Below are 5,000 nucleotides of genomic sequence, written 5' to 3'. Positions count from 1 at the left end.
GTGTGTGTGTGTGTGTGTGTGTGTGTGTGTGTGTGTGTGTGATTGTTTCCTTTCAGGTTAAAGAAGGGTGATAAGGGGAATTATCCTTGCAGTTACAACACGCCTAAACAGGCCACGTGGAGTTTCGGTTTCAGTTTCAGTTTCGAGTAGTTTCAAAGCGTGCGGACTGATCCATACACGGGAGGTATGCATTGTTCAATGCTGTATCTCTTGTGTTTTAATCTGTCCATTTCTTCCTCAAAATATATGTCCTATGTATGTCTTAACCAGTACAGTTGGTGTGGCCAGTGTAAGCAATTATAAGCACAATACTCACAATACTTTATATCTGCATAAGTTACATGACATGTAACATTTTCATGTGCCCCACATGGGGTTTCCTGAGACACACACGTCTGGTCTTGACTTCCCTTGCCTTTGAACACAGTATCTCGTCTTCTCTTGCCTTTGAACACAGCATCTTGTCTTGCCTTGCCGTTGAACACAACATCTTGTTTTGCCTTGCCTTTGAACACAGAATCTTGTCTTCCCTTGCCTTTGAACACAGCATCTTGTCTTCCCTTGCCTTTGAACACAGCATCTGGTCTTACCTTGCCTTTGAACACATCATCTTGTCTTCCCTTGCCTTTGAACACATCATCTTGTCCTGCCTTGCCGTTGAACACAGCATCTTGTCTTGCCTTGCCGTTGAACACAGCATCTTGTCTTGCCTTGCCTTTGAACACAGCATCTGCTTTTGGACAAAAATACAAAACAAAACAAAAATGCAGCTGATGCCTGACCTCAGCGTAAGGTACTGAGCACAGGTGTTTGGGGTCCGGAATCACAACTAGACTGTGGGGTGACAGTACATACCATAATGAGTGATAACAAATAATGATGTAGTCAAGCGCTTAACTGGCTACAAATAACTTTAGTACTTAACTGGCTACAAATAACCTTAATACTTAACTGGCTACAAATAACCTTAGTTCAATTCACAGCGCAAGCCGAAAGCTGAGCTGTAGCAGACGCCATTTTTGTCGTCACAGCATACCTGTTGTCTTTCAATGACTCAGGCATAAAGCACGAAACCATTCCAAATTTGAATAAACCATGCCCATTCTACACTGCTCTGAACATGTATTAATTTTAGTGTGGGTATCGTTTACTGTAATTTATATTTGTTGTGCTTACACATACCCTTAAAGCAGTTAGAAGCGTGTTTGATTTCAGTTTATCGTTCATCAGTCTAAAGATTTCAGCTGACGCTAAGCTTACGTCATTCTGTCCTTCTCGCCACACACTCGCTGTTCGCGACCAGTGTCACGGTACGTCATTGGCTGAGCGGAAACTTGTGTTTCTGCTTCACCGTAATTAATTAATACCTCTTTTATCAGATCAGTAAACTACAATTATTATATACTGGCAGAAGCCTTACCCCCTATCCTACCTATCTCCACTCCACGCTGCTCTCTCTCTCTCTCTCTCTCTCTCTCTCTCTCTGTCTCTCTCTCTCTCTCTCTCTCTCTTGCTGTGTCGCGAGCAGTGTGTTTGTCGTGTGTGTCCCCACAACGGCTGACATCTCGCTACGTATCGCTGCACTGTCTTCTTCTCTTAGGTCTTCTCTTTTATGTTCTTCTCTTTCTTCTCTTCTCTTCTTATATCTTCTTCTTAGCTTTTCTTATGTTCTCATCACTATTGTAAATAAAACAATAGACAAACCCATTTGTGACTGGCCTCTATATGTTCCTGGCCTGTGCGCGGGAATTCTGGTCTATCCTTTAATACAGTAAATCATCATATTTTAGTTAGTTCTTTTGTACCGTACCCTTGAATAACCACTCGGTACACGGCTACAAAAGTGGCGTCGCCTACAGGATATTGATCCTTGATTAATCAACGACAGGATAGAGAGCCATCACAAGATTGATCCAAATTATCCCCTTTAATATTTCAATTCTTGTATCCAAATTCAATCCATCCCTAAACCACGGCCCTTTACCAGCAAGTGTACCTTGTTACAACTTGGCGCTGTGAGCAAGGATGTGCAAAGTCTTTAAATCTCTAAAAATAAATTAAAGCCCATAGCCAAGCATACTCTATCACTAGTTATAACCGCTAGTTATGCGGATGAGACGATAAAACCGAGGTATCGTGTACAACACGCCCTTTGCGCACGTAAAAGAACCAGCGGCAACAGAAGGGTTGTTTGTTCCTGGCAAAATATCTGTTGAAAAAAAATCGACTTTGACAGTAAAACACAGAAAAAAAAGAAACCATACGTGTGTTTGTGGTGCTACACATCGGCTACACGCTCTTCACTGGGTATCATCCCAACCTTCATTCACACAGAGATATGTGCTGTGGGGGAAAAAAAAGAAAAAGAAAAAAAACGAAAAAGAAAAGAAAGAAAGACAGAAAGAAAAGACAATGCTACGCTACGCGACAGGACGTAATACAATACAATGCAATACAATACAGTACCCGATACAATACAATGCAATACAATACCGCAATACCAGACAACACAACACGATGCAAAGAAATACAAAGCAACACAATACAATACAATGCAACACCATACAATAATACAATATAACACAACATTACCCTACCCTGCAATAATTTCGATATAGTACAATACAACGCAAAACAGTACGAAGATGCACGCAGGCCTCCTCTGTTCTAGTGACTTGATTTCAGGACGAGACAAGAGGATAGCATGACTGATTAGTTTGGACCTAAGGAGCAATTCTTGTCTTGTCTTGTATTGTGTTGTTTTTTGCTTTCTCGCAGGATTTGTGTGTGGAATTCGGTCCGTTCCTCCCGGTTAGAGCGTGTCGCCACAGTACAGCGCCACACGTCTACCACCAGCCTCCTTTTTCTTTTATGCAAGTACGTTTTGATTTTACTAAGAAAGTGGATTATCTACAGAAATTTGCCAGGGAGAAGCTTTTTGTAGCCATGGCTTTTTTACTCCATGATACATGTACCGCACAGAGGGCCTGGGGTTATCATCTCACCACAATGAAATAACCACTTAAGGTCTAGCTGAGGGGCTGGGAGCAGGCGGAGGAGGGGGGGGGGGTTGAGGGGGGGGGAGTGGGGAATTCATGCGAGTGTGAGATTCGAACCCCATTCGCTCAAATTCTCTCGCTTTCACGGCGGACACAACTATCACTACAAGACCACCCCTCCCTCCACCGTCACCACGTGAGCACGAGGGACGTCTCCATGTCACAGCCCCTCCCCTCAGCCAAGGCCAGGGCGGGGCAGGGCTGCTAGGACCTAGGACGCCACACCCCCGGCTTCCTTCTCGAGGAAGCAGGGGACAGGGCCCAGGGCTATATAAGTGGGCGCGGCTCCAGGATTGACACAGTCCCTGGGAACTGCTGCTGCTGGTCCTTGTCTCGTCTGCCTTGTGTCACCCTGCTGACCGCTGTACTGCTGACTACTGCTGCATTGAAAGGTGAGCAGGAGTTTGGTTTATACTTTATATGACGATGAAGTCTGCAGATGATGAAGAACATGCTCATTGCTGTGAGCTGATTTTTTTCGTTCGGACCACAAACGATAACAAGAACTGAATTTGTTCCACGCAGATTTTTTTTTCTTTCTTAACTATTATGTAAACGTCCAAAAGAACTGAATTTGTTAAATGCAAATTATGTCTCATCTATTATGTAAAATAGATAGGACATTGAGATAATGATGGTAGCACTAATTTTTATTACTGTTGTTGTTGTCATTATTGTTATTCTTATTGTCTATCTATTCATTCATTCACTTATTTGTTTACCCATTTATTTATTTATCTATTCAGCCATCCATCTATCTAGTAATTTATATATTCATTTGGTTATCTATTTACTTATTCATTTATTCATCATTTATTTATTTATTCACATATCTGTTTATTCATTTATTAATTTGTTTATTCATTCATTTGTCCACTTATATGTTTACTTATTGAATAATTCATCAATTACTAATCGATTATTTATTCGTTTCTTTATTTTTCTAATTAATTATCTATCTATTTTCACTTTTTTGACAGCTGATTACAGTGATGTTTTACGCGTTTTATTTTCCCCACGGAATAAAACTACCCACTCACTAATACAATATGGTATAAAAAAAAAAAAGTACATGCACACACACACACACACACACACACACACACACACACACACACACACACACACACACACACACATACACAAGATTCAAGTTTTAATTATCCTTTCACTCCTATTGGAGTATGGAGGATGACTGCAAAATAATCTTTTCGTGCCCAGAATAAACATTTCCAAATACACAACAATGTCACATAAAAGTTGAGAAAACACAAACGTCTTTTAACTCCAAAAGTATAACTAGGCAACATTTGCAATTCTAATCATCTTACTTAGAGCGAAAATGACTTTTTTGCCTCCTTTGAGCATATCACAAAAATTAAAAACCGATTTTGGAGACAAATATCTTTTAGGAACATATCTGTTTCGTAACTGATCATAACTGGGACATTCCATTATAAAATGAAGCTCATCACCAATCACAGACATGTTACAAACCTTACAAAGCCGTAACTCTTGTGGTATGCCTTTGTGTCTCCCTGTTTCTATTTCCAGCTTATGATTACTACTTCGAAATCTGAAGAAGCTGATAACATAATCATCAGGCATTTGACTTATATATTTTTCTCTACCAAATCGACTTTTGAAATTTCGATAAAACAAACATTTACTACTCGCCTCTAGAGCATGTCTCCATAGATTTTGAAAACTATCTCTCAAAGCAATGTTGACATTCTTGCAGAAAGATTCCCTCTCCAAGAAGAATTGACCATCCCAAACACAGTCATACCCTGCTTCTATTAAAATTTGTCTGATACAACTCATCCATTTTGAAGAATAAATACCATTTCGATATTAGTCAAGTAATATCAAATATATTTTCCCAGAATATTTTTCTGTGTTTGATATTACTAAGCTGGTCCAAAATTGAACTAATCTCAT

At 40.1% G+C, this 5,000-nt stretch overlaps 2 protein-coding genes across 2 annotated transcripts in view; both read left to right on the top strand.

The window, feature by feature from the left end:
* Positions 1-5,000, top strand: part of LOC143300975 (uncharacterized) — a 170,316-nt gene that overhangs the window by 58,701 nt on the left and 106,615 nt on the right. The gene's annotated exons all lie outside the window — the stretch shown is intronic.
* LOC143301070 (uncharacterized) overlaps positions 3,293-5,000 on the top strand; it is an 11,502-nt gene continuing 9,794 nt past the window's right edge. Inside the window, exon 1 of the mRNA XM_076615075.1 lies at positions 3,293-3,451. The gene's annotated coding sequence lies outside the window, so the exon portion shown is untranslated. The remainder of the gene's footprint in view (positions 3,452-5,000) is intronic.

Source organism: Babylonia areolata, chromosome 27 (assembly GCF_041734735.1).
Source record: "Babylonia areolata isolate BAREFJ2019XMU chromosome 27, ASM4173473v1, whole genome shotgun sequence".
In the NCBI taxonomy this organism is placed as follows: Eukaryota; Metazoa; Mollusca; class Gastropoda; order Neogastropoda; family Buccinidae; genus Babylonia; species Babylonia areolata.
This window is presented reverse-complemented; position numbering and strand designations above follow the sequence as displayed.